Below are 12726 nucleotides of genomic sequence, written 5' to 3' on the forward strand. Positions count from 1 at the left end.
ACTACTCCAGTCTCCCTAGTTTTCACCTGAGTGTGGTCAGAGCTCACTGCATTCCGGGAGGTGGGTAACACTATTGTGTTACAGACAGAGAGAGATTTATTTTAAGCAATTGTCTCATGTGATTGTGGAGCTTGGCAAGTCCACAACCTGATGGGGTCTGCCAGCCAGCTGACTCAGGGTAGTTATAGTTCAAGTTCAAAGGCTGTCTGCTGGCAGAATTCTTCCCTGATCAGGGGAGGTCAATGTTTGTTCTATTCAGGCCTTCAACTGATTGGACATGGCCCACCTACATTACAGAGGGTAATTTGCTTGCCTCATCTCCCACAAACTTAAATATGATTGTCATCCAAAACACATCCTCACAGAGAGATCCAGATCAATGTTTGACCAAATACCTAGAGACCCTGGCCCAGTCATACAATTAACCATGGTGACTATGAATCATGATGATTCAGAAGTGAGAAAACTGAGTTACAGGGAGGGTAAGTCGCCAGCCCCTGGGAGATGGAGGCTGTTTGAGCCCAGGCTCTCACCCCATGCTCTGCCATCTGTCGCTGCACCAATCTTAAGGACCCTGCAAGGCTATGACCTCAGCTGACACCTCTCCCTGATGGCTCCTGCCTGGGAAAGCGGTGTGCCAGTGGAGGTGTGTTGTCCCTCCATCTTCATGGTCTTGCTCTGCCACCCTCCATTCCTGGCCCTGTCATGAGGATTTCTTCCAGGCTGTTGGGCAGCTGGGAACTTGTGGGAGTTCCTCTGAGAGTAGCTGGGGGCCTCCCATCAGAGGCGTTTCTGGGTTCTACCTGTCCTAACAGGCTCCTCTTGTCAGCACTGCATGGCCCCTGCCTGCCTGCCTTTCTGGGTGTCTCCCTCAGCCTGTGCTCTACCACTCAGCCGTGGCTCTCCTCTCCCCACACATCTCTGCACGTACTGGCCTCAAAATGTTCCACGGAATTTGCTAGAATAAACACGTGCTAACCTTCCAGGCTGCTGGAAATTACTGTGGAAGGAAGAGATTGCAGGTCACATATTAGAGTATGCAAGAAAAGTCACTTTTATTTCCTAAAAGTAAGAGCACTGGGACACACGGGGGTACCACAGGACCATGGCAAGGTGAGGGCCTAGCAGTCATCGCATTATGTCCAGTAATGCTCCCAGTCCTACAGTGTCTCCTTTGCCAAATCCCAGCCAGGCACGCTCTCACCCACGTCCCCTCACCACCCGCCTCTGAGGTCAGCCACATCTGAGTCACTGATGAGGAGCGCAGCCTACACTTCCTGGCTAACAGAGCCTGGGGCCTCGGTCCCTTCTCCCCAGTCGCTTGGAATTGCCTCTGGTCTGGACAACCCTCTCTCTGCATCTCCCCAGAGGCACATGGTGTCACTTCATGTCCTTCAGGACGCCCACCCTCAGTGTCCCTCACTGCCAAAGCATTTGGAAACAATCATCAGGACATCCTGCCCCCAGCCTGCTCTGAGGCCGGGACGCTCCACAGCTGCCTTCGGCTAAAAGGGCAGAGGGACGAAAGAAATACGGGGGAGCAAAGACCACAGTGTGCCTCTCAAAAAACTATTCTGCCACACTGAAAAATGCCCTCATGGAACTTTCCTGGGATCTTTTCATAATGGCCTCTAGAACCAAGAAGGATTTAGATGGGACCCACCGCTACGACGCAAACTCCATTTCCCAAAACCTTGATGTCTCACTTTGGAAACAACACGAGGCAACTGTGTGTCACAAGGACTCAGTTTATTTATTAAAACATGCTTCCTCTACAGTTCAGGGCATTTCCCAATTAATAAAAGCAACGGTGGCGAGAAGGAAACAAAACTAAAAATGGACAGCTAGAAGGAGCCTTGGAGATCCTCGAGCCTGATTTCCTATTATGGGTGAAATCAAGGGCCTGAAAAATGACATTTGTCCAGGCCGTCAGTGAGTTAGAGGACACGCCACAGCTGGCACCCCACTCCTGTCCCACGCACCAGCCTTCTCAGTGGGCCCAACGCCCAGGCCTCAGGGAGAAGCTGTCTCATCAAGCACAGGGGCTGTCTGCACGTCCGCTGGTGACAAGAAGCAGAGAAGAGCCCATGCTGGTGGAACAAACAGCAACTTTTTCCGGTGCCCGACAGCAAGAGTTACAGAAGGATATTTCCAGACATGAATATAAGCGTTCACAGCACAGAATGCTTTTCAAAATCAAATTTTACAAATGCCAGTCCATGAGGAGATAATACTGGGTTTTCAGAAAAAGAGGAAACCGTAATGGCTGAGCATTCCTGCTCTCTTTGAAAAACCACAAAAACTGCAACAGGAACAAATGTGACAGAAGAAGGCTTCCTGCCAACATGGGAAGGGAGAGCTGCGAGTCTTCCTTCCATAACTGGACAGATCCTTCACCGGAAGTGAAAGATGCTTCGCGGGAGAACAGGCTGTTCCCACGGTCACAAAACACATGCATTTCCAAGAGAAATGGGGTGACCCGTCAGCCTTCAGCTTATGTAATAATGCAACTCAGTGTTGATGGGACTTTGCAACAAAGGGTAATCAAAAATGAGAGCACAGTTGAATATAATGGCAGCCCAAGAACAACACACTTAGTTTTGACAATAAACAAATGACAACAAGAAATGACATTTATTTATTAAAAACTAAATAGAGCTTGGTTTTCTCCTATTATTTTTTTAAATTAAATTTAGTCTAGTAGGAGATTTAAAATATCTCAGAAGCCACAATGTACTTCTAGCTCCTTACTGGGTTGGTTTCGATTGCAGCCAAGCTGTCTCTGCCAGCATCTCAGCCATGGGTTTAGCTGCTGTTGGAGACAGGAACCTATGTCACAGTCCTCGTGGCTGAGTAGCACCAGCTTCTCCCATCCCTACAGCTGATGAGCTCAATTTACAACCTCATCACAATGGCCAAAGGAGACCCAAAGGAGTTTTTGATAACTGGCTTATAAAACGGGTCAGATAAATTAGAAATAAACACAAAGACTGACTCCAGGAACCACAACTTTTGGACAAAAGGAAGGAGAGATGCCATGTTGCATCGACACTCTAATTATTTCTCACATTTTTTTTTCTCTGCACTCCTTTTTTTCATATCAACAGTAAGTATGATTGCTGAAATGTTCTGGAAATATAGTGATAACAACGCAGCTTTTAAATAATGACAATAGTTAAGAGAATTTCAAGGGCATCCAGGTTGGACTGTAACCTTAAAGAGCCCTCTTCTGAGCACAGGGTTTAATGTTCCACCCTTGGAAAAAAATAAATAAAAACAGGTTAGACCAGTTCACCAAATCGAGTGTCTAAATCTTTATTGAAGAAAGAATGCCACCATATAGCCATTCAATATATTTGCAGAATTAGCATCAGACCTCAACACGGGACAATAATAGATTAAAGAAGAAAAAAGATTATCTGAATTGATATAGAAAAGGTATTCAGTGATGCTCGACAGCTATTAATGAAAAAATAGTTGTTAGCAGACTGGAAGGAGTGAAAGTCCATAGCTTGATAAAGTGTAATACCCAATACTTGCAGCCAATCTTATAGTCCAGATGGAGAAACTGACACATACCTTTTAAGACTGGGAACAACACAAGAATACCCATTATTACGGGTACTGTTGAAGGTACTGTCAGAGGCCCTGGCCAACAGTAAAAGGAAAGAAAGGGAATAAAGAATATAGGAATTAAAGAGGAAGAGACAAAACCATCATCATTTACAAACTGAACGATAACTTACCTAGAAAAACTAATGAGCTCCAGAGACAAAGTATTAAAACTCAAAACTATTATTCATCAAGTTTTTGGTTACAAGATCAACCTACAGTAGCATTTCTCTACATCAGTACTAATAACAAAAAGTGTCATAAAAGTAATAACCCATTCACCAGAACAATACATTCTTGAGTATGTAGAAATTAGCCTAACCAGTAATACAGAAGCTTTCTGTGGTGAAACTTCAAAGTTATGATGAAGGACATAGGCAGGTCTGACTAAACGGAGGTGCTGTATACTTTTGGGAGAAATGATTCAATAGTATGAAGATATCAGTTATTGCCAAACTGTTATATAAATTTACTACAATCCCAATCAAAACTTAGTTTTTTGTTGTTTTTTTTAGAAACTCAGTAACTTACTCAAAATTATACGGAGAAAAATAAAAGTCCACAAATATTTACAGAAAAACAATTAGAGGATTTGCCTCACCAGATAGTAAGACATACTTCAAGGTCTTGGGAAAGTGTCATTGGCCATAGACTAGACAAACAGATGAGTGGGACAGAAGGGAGAGCTCAGTATTGTGGGAATTTAGTGTGTGTTAATGGCATATGTCCATGGAGAAAGGACAAATCAGTAGCAGATATTTTGGGAAAACTGGCTCTCTATATGAAGAAAACTCAATTTGATACCTACACCAAACCACATGAAAATGGGTTCTATTCAGATGAAAAACAAAATGTGACAGGTAAAATTATACAGTTATTAGAATAAAGTGTAGCAGAACATTAGTGTGATCTGGGTTAGGAAATTACTTATGAAACAAAACTCCAAGAGTCCAAGTCACGTGGCAAAACTGACAAATTTGTGTACATTAAAATCAAGGGTTTCTATTCAAGGGTACAATGGGCAAAGTTATTAGACAGATGACATAATTGCAATGCCTAAAACTGACAAGGGATAGAACATACAAGGAATTCTTACAAACCCACCAGGAATATGTGGCAATAAACAACTAAATGGCAAAAACACATGAACAAGCAAATTATGGGGAGAAAACTCAAAGTCAAACAAGCATGTGAGTATGATGATTGCTCAGATTCATTAACCTGAGTCAGAAAAATGCAAGCGAAAACAACTGTACGAAATCACTCTACAGCTATAGATGAGCACACACTAAAGACTGAAAAATATAGAGTCCCTCATACACCGCTGAAGGGCGGTAGGTGGATGGGCCATTGCAAATAATCTGGCATTATGTGGCCAAATTAGACGAGGGCAGAAACGAGGCAGAAATCCTGTGCCTGGGTGAATTATCACAGGGAAACCCTGACACGGGCATAAGGACGCACGCATAAAGATGTTCATTATGTCGTTGTTTATGGGGTGGAGAATTGGAGGCACCCCAGTGTCCGTGACCAGGAGCGAGAAATAAAAAAGGTGGTGCATGTACCCTCTGGCATATTATGCAGCAACTAGAAGAACATTCACTAATATAGGTGGATCTCAAAACCACAGTTCTTAGTGAAAAGTTAATAAAGCACAATGAAATGTGTACGAACTATATCATATTTACATACATTACATGTAATATTTTACATGTGTTCGTTTTGAATACCATTTAAATACCTTTAAATGTATTAAAATACACTCACAGAGTCCATCTTCTAGTATATTCTGATTAGATGGTTTCAGGCCAAGCATCCCACTTAGTAAAACTGAATAAGTTGAACAAAATATTCAAAGTGTTTATTTGAAGAACAATCAGAAGAATGGAATGAAGAGAGGTGAACCCAGCATTTGGGTTGCATTTGCTCTTTTCCAAAAGGAAAGAATGAGGGACCACTCCTTTTCAGTAAGAGCTGGAAGCTGAGAATCCAAGCAAAGCTTCCAGCTGTCTCTCCTGCTTGGATGGATAAAAAGTGGTGTTCTGGACCTAACAACAGGGTGGGGCCCTTGTAAATGCACAAAGCTTTCAATGGGACCCTGAAGACTGCACACTAGGAAACAGACTGGCCCACACAAGACCCGCCAGCCAGCAGTGAACCAGCCTAACGCTGCACCCAGCTGAGGTGACATGCCTGCAGTGAAGCAGCTGCCTTCCAGAGACAAAAAAAGCGCTCTTAGAAGATAACACCACTCACTAGGAGCTTAAGAATACTATTTATTTTTCCCCTAGAGCAGGTCTGCCTACAATCCTTTCTCTCCGATTTGTTTATCGGAATACATCTTTATTTTGTCATTGTTTTTCAAGGATTTTTTACAATCATATTTGAAGAGACTCTACTTACACTTGACCTTGACACCATTGTCCTTTATGTTTGGTGACAATAGTTAACAATAATGTATTGTATCCTCGAAATTTGCTAAGAGACTAGATATTAAGTGTTCTTAAAACACACACACACATACCCACACACATTAGTAACTATGTGAGGCGATGGATATATTAATCAACTTGATTATGAGGATCATTTCACAATGCTTATGTATATCAAAGCGTCACGTTGGACACTTTAAATACATACTTTTATCTGTTATTTATACCAGATAAAGATGTGAAAAATTCCTTCAGCTACACACTCAGGATGTTTGCAACAACAGACTGGAGGAAGATAATGCAATCCGCACGCAGACATTGGAGCAGTATCTAGAATATATTAATATATTTAAAATAGCTCTAACTAATCAATTTGAAAATAAATCAAAAACTCAAGATCAAAAAGGAATAAAATAGAAACACGTTTCAGGGGAGGGAAAATGCAGTCAAGTACAAGACTATAAAAGCATAAAAAGATGTTCAACTTTATTTAAAAAAATGCAGCCAAACAAAATCGTACCTTTTTTAGGAATTTAAATTGTTACGGGTTGAATTGTGTCCCTTACAATCCATATGTTGAAATTGTAATCCCCCAGTGCCTCAGAGGGTGACTATACGTGGAGATAGAGTCTTTGAGGATGTGATTACGTTAAAAATGAGGTCACTAGCGTGGGCCCCAGTCTACTGTGCCTGGTGTGCTTGTAAGAAGAGATTAGGACAGAGACACACAGAGAAAGATGACGTGACGATAGGGAAGAGACGGCCGTTACAGGCCAAGGGAGAGACGGCAGAAGACGCCAGTTCTGCCAGCTCTTGATCTCAGACTTGTAGCCTCAAAAACATAACTTTTTGTTGTTTACACCCCTCTGTCTGTGGTGCTTCCTTCCAGGAGGCCTACAAACCAACAGACATATGAACAAGAACATAGACATTAAATACATTTAAATGGTTGCCATTCAGAGGATGGAAATTCAAAATAGACGTAAAAGAATAATAAAAGAGGCACCTTGCATATGGATTAATATACAAAATGTGCCCTGAGCTGAGAAGGGTTATTAGCTCAACCCTCTTGCTGTGAGGTTAAAACCAAAAAGAAATGAAACGATAAACCGAAGCCCTCACAGTATTGACACAAAACAACGTCAGACATGACAAGTCTGGCAAAATGTTGATAATTGTCGAAGGTGAATGTGGGTGCATTTTGGGCTTTTGTATTTGCACATTTTCAGCTCTGCTGAGGTACGAATGACAGATAAAATGGTAAATATTTAAAGTGTACAACGTGGACTGTCCTCCAGCCCTGGCCCCGAGGCCGCACCCCTCAGTCTGCCCCCCACGTGCCTCCGATGCCCCGGAGTCACCGTCCCTCCACTGGAGGCCAGGGAAGGAAGCAAAACGTAATGACAGATGTTCGTGAAAACGTTCTCCTGAGGTTCCAGTGTGTACCGGCCTCACAGAATCAGAGGCAGGCTCGGCAATCACTGGGCCACAGAGCTCACAACGTCCCCTGGAGGGACACCTGGGCCACTTCTTCCCACTGAGGGCTTTGGTCAGGGGAGTTTGCTGGCCTGTACAGTCACCATACCTGTTCTCACTCCACAGGCACACCTAAGGTGAGCTTCTTAAACACAAAGTAAATGAGCACCAAGAACCCCGTCCTAATAAAGCTTTCTAAAATGGTTCAAATAAATAAATAAAGTGTACAATGTGATGATTTGATATATGTGTCCCTGGTGAAGGATTCCCCCCATTGAATTACACACCAGCACCTCAAATATTTACTTTTTTTTTTTTTTTTTTTTTTTTGGCGAGAACATTTAAGTTCTACTCTCTTAGTAAATTTCAATTATACGATACAGTGCTATTAGCTATGGTCACCACCGTAATTATGCTTTTTTAAAAATATCCAGAACAAGATTTTTAAAAAGAAAAATCAATTCGTTAAAACCAGAGCCAGAGTTCCAGGGCTGCCTCCTCAGGGAAGCCATCTCTGATTTGCAGGCCTGGTCAGGGCCTCCGAAACGGCTCTCATCTCACGCTGTGCTCACCCTTCGGGGCAGTTAGGAAGCGAAGGTCAGTGCTCTCAATGTTCTGGAGTGTTCCAAGAGGTGCTCCCCGCCGACACAGAGGGTGCACCCATGTGGACATGGCACAGGGCTGGGAAGCGGGGGGAGATGCTCAAACACAGGCAGAGAAGCCATGGCCATCGGAGAGGTGAGCCCGGGGGAGTCAGGGCACTGCCCTGAAGAGGGGCACAGCCACCAGTAAGCCAAGTGGGCCCACTGCCCTTGGGGTCCCACACAGGTGTGTGCATAGAAGCCCAAGCAGACACTCCTGAGAGGCAAAGGCTGGCAGAAGAGGCAGGAGTTACTGCTGTTCCTGTACAGGTTCTGGAAAGAAAGCAAAGCATATTTATTTCCCATGCTTAAAATAGCAGCTGCACAGTGTACAAAAGTTTAACAATACAGGAAAATGACAAAGGAGCACACTCTCCCCCAGTTACCCGCAGACGAGGCTGGCCGGAACATTCCTCCAGCCTTACATCTGCTTCTGGGAACGGATGGGTACTCCTGCAGGCTATTCTGTCACCCTACTTTTAAACACATAAAACAGCAACACAAGCATCTTTCCAAATCCTTGTCATTCTAAGACCAACATGTGAGAAAACCAAGGTTTGCTTGGAAAAAAAAAAAGAGGCTGATGAACAGAACTAGACATTAATTTTAAATATAACCTGCAGGCTTCTTCAGTGGAGGCACGCATGAATCTCAACGGTCAAACCCAACAACGAGGACACTGAGGGCTGTGGGACGTTCTGTGTTTGCAAAAAGGGAATGGCAAATATATCCACTAAATTAAGAGGTAATGTTACGGCTAGAGGAGACCTTTTAAAATCTCAAATTTTCCATTTATACATGCTCAAATCTTTCAGAACTCCTTAAGAAAATGAAATAAATAAAATTCTATTTAAAAAGTAAATTTGGAAGTTTGAAAACAAAGGCAGACAATTTTCCTGGGATAAAGAAAGCAGTTTCTGAGATACTGAAAATCGAGCCTTCGAATCAGAATTTCAAAGAGCAGAGACTCAGAGAATGACTTATGCATGAAAGAAAAGTGCTGTGAAAATGCAAATTATGTTTCAATATTAACCTGCTCATATCAGTCTCTTGTTTACTTGTCAAAATAACTTCCACAAGGAAGAGGTTTGATGCATTGGCGGGTTAAATGTGACAGAATTGGTGAAGGTGAAGTCAGTGCTTTAATCACGCTATAGCCGTTGAGTAAATTTACTCTCTTATGACAGATGGAATTTACAACTGGAAGTTAATCAATGCAATTCCTCACATCAAGTCTCTTAACAAATGCAGTTTCTAGAATATTCCTACACATCCTTCAGTTTAGAATCAGCTCTCCTTTAGAAGACAAGGATTAATGCAAACCTCAAACTACGACAGAGTTCCTTGCCCCTTTTGTTAAGCAGACTCAGAAATGTTTTTTAAAGACAGAGAACAAAAGTACTCATTTCATTTAAATTTCACGGTTTATTTTTATATTCTCTCGCTTCCCTTATTTGCTAAGTCAGGCAATGTTGCCAACCAAAAGTTCCACATTCTCAAAAGCATACGTGTAAATAGGTCATGAGCAGCTTCTTCTTAAGTTCTGTGGACACTCATGGCTGTGTTTACACAACTTTTCGACGAGGGTCAAGTACAGTATTGGGGGCTGATGAGCGTCTCACCCATGGACAAATATGATATTGACGTCCAAAGACAATGGAACAAGCCCACTGAGCCTTTGATGCTACCATTTCATCTCTCAGCTGGTCACGTCTCTGCTTACTCAACTTCTCTCTTTCCCTCTTCTTTCCCCTCAGCCTTTTGCAAATTTTTGCTTCATTTTTTCTTCCTTATCTACCCTGCCATTTCCTTCTCTCCCTCCCCTGTGTGTCTCTGGAGGGAGAGCAATCAGGGGACTGGCCCAGTCAGTGACGCTGGATGTCTAGAAAGGTTACAGTCAATTTTCATTATGTGTAATAGTCATGGTCTATGACGTGGCCACGAACACGGAGTGAGTGACTCTTGAACCGTTGCTCCTGGGCAAAATACAGGATTAGCTTCCGGTGAGCCTCTGGCCACAACATTTTTGTCAACCGATCAATACACGACCTTGTTTATGTGTGTTTCTGTTGAAAGACACCTTATTTAACAATATGTTGATTCCTTCACGTTGCACTCACAGCCTGCGGTGCTGTAACTCACGCCTGAGCAAGGCTCATCTAACACACGTATTTACTCCATGAGACACATGACTGCCTCCTGGCACTCAGGGACACTAGACAGCCCTTCAGCGTGACGTGCGGGGCCACTTGAAACAGAAAGCACCAACAGAAAGCACCAAAATGTGTCACCTTGTCCTACCTCAGCTGGGACGGTGGCAGTTGGGGTCACAAAGAAATTTTAATAGGTCAGCAAATTTGCAAATACGGAATCTTCAAATAATGAGAATCAGCTGTATTTTGTTTTTCCTCTTTAGTGTCAGCCATTTTATTCGCAAAATATCTTGGGAGAGAAGGTAGCAAGGGAGGTATCGGGTGGTTTTCCACCGCACTAGTGGTTGGGACGGGGCGTCCGAGCTGGGAGCAGGGAGAGCAGTGCTGCCCACCCCTTCCCTCTTCCTGTGGCAGCCCCCCTTTGGTGGCAGAACTGTTTTTCCCCCACTCCAACCCCATGTTTCCATTGAGCACAGATTTGATGCACACATGGCCAGCCCAGAGGGGGCGCCTGATGGCCCCAGGGAAGGAAAGCCACTGTTTTGTCAGGACAATACGGACATTGTGAGCCTTGCCTCCCTGTCAGCCGTCACCCAGGAAAATGGAGCCAGGAGATGGGAGAGGGAGAAGAACAAAGAAAGCCACCCAGCCTGATGCCTAGCAAGGTTGAGGCTCTGACTCTGTCTGAGGTAAGTTAACTCTTAGACTCCCCAGTAAAGGCATGTTTCTTTCTTGAAGTAAATTTGAATTGGATTTCTGCCACTTGGGATAAACCAAAATGCCCTTATTTACACGCAGGGCTGGACAAATTGGAATTCACTGGGTTAGATGGTCTTTATGATTCTCTTTATACTTTTGTGGGGACAGAGCCAGGAGTGCAGTTTCCAGGCTCTCGGCCTCACGTGGAGAGGTGCTGGCTCGGGTAGTAAATGGCCATCAGGTGTGACTAGTTATCCATTGGCCACTGATAGAATTGCCATGGCTGAGCTAGCAGTCGCGGATTACAGTTAACAAGGGGTTGGTGGGTTGGTTGGCGGAGAAGTGGAGGGCGGATTGCAGATCGTGTGGCTTCTGCTCCCTGTGTCTCCAACCCACTCGCCAGTGAGACTATAGTGGTATGGCTCCCCTACCTATGGCTCCGTGGGTGTTCCTTTTTGGCCTCACCATGTCCTGCGTTCTTGTGCGGTGAGTGGGACCAGAGACCCTGCATGACAGTGACTCTCCACTCCGACAGAGGAGCAATTTCACGACGGCTCAGGGGGAAACGAGCTGCCAGGCGCTGCCAAGTTCTGAGGGTTGGGTCGGGGCTCCCGTATCAGAGAGACACGCAGAGGCTGTGGCAGCAGCACCTGGGAGTGGAAGTTGCAGGAAGTGCGTCCGCAGCCAACCAGGAAAGCAGCCCCTGAAGTCCTGCACCCCCTGGAGGGGCCCCTGGAGAGCCTTGATCCCACCCTAATTGCAGCTGAGAGCAGGATATTGTTGTTCTTTTTAAATCACTTGCGTAGGTATCTGCCATAAGCCTGTTTAAAAATTAGAGGCCAGTCACTTATGGCAGGGTGGGGGACGGGGAGCAATCATCACTTATAAGGAGAAATCAGTTTTATATGATTTTAATGCTTTAAGAAATCATTTATCCTTCTTATTTTCAAAATAAGAAAAAAAAACATGAAACTTGGTTGAAGAAACATGGCAAAGAATGAATTAAATTCTGCATGTCATGAAGGTGTAAAAGAGAGAAGGCGACTATGAGAAAAAAAGAGGAAGAATATAAACGTTGTCGTGCGGGGCGGCCTGCGGGGTCTCTGCTCCCACTCCCCACGTAAGAACGCAGGACATGGTGAGGCCAAAAAGGAACACCCACGGAGCCATACATAGGGGAGTCGCACCACTGTAGTCTCGCTGGCGAGTGGGTTGGAGACACAGGGAGCAGAAGCCACACAATCTGCAATCTGCCCTCCGCTTCTCCGCCAACCAACCCACCAACCCCTTGTTAACTGTAATCCGCGACTGCTAGCTCAGCCACGGCAGTTCTATCAGTGGCCAATGGATAACTAGTCACACCTGATGGCCATTTACTACCCGAGCCAGCACCTTTCCACGTGAGGCCGAGAGCCTGGAAACTGCTCTCTGGGGCTCTGTCCCCACAGCCACCTCTTTCAAATCGCTCCATCATTTTTAAAGTGAGGACTTTTTCTCATCCACAGAGGCTACTTGACATCAACACTTTGACCTGGAAGCCTCTGTGCTTCTCAGAAGGTGCAAGCAATGAGCCTGACTTACACTTTTCCTTTTTTATTCTCTGATCTGCTCCTCACCAACGGAGAACAATAGCAACCACTTGCTGAGTTCAAACTCCGTATGTGGCATTTTAGATACATTAACCCAGTTAATTATCACAAAACCCATAAGGAG

The sequence above is a fragment of the Rhinolophus sinicus genome, chromosome 17 (assembly GCF_057876585.1).
Source record: "Rhinolophus sinicus isolate RSI-liver-muscle chromosome 17, RSI-T2T, whole genome shotgun sequence".
In the NCBI taxonomy this organism is placed as follows: domain Eukaryota; kingdom Metazoa; phylum Chordata; class Mammalia; order Chiroptera; family Rhinolophidae; genus Rhinolophus; species Rhinolophus sinicus.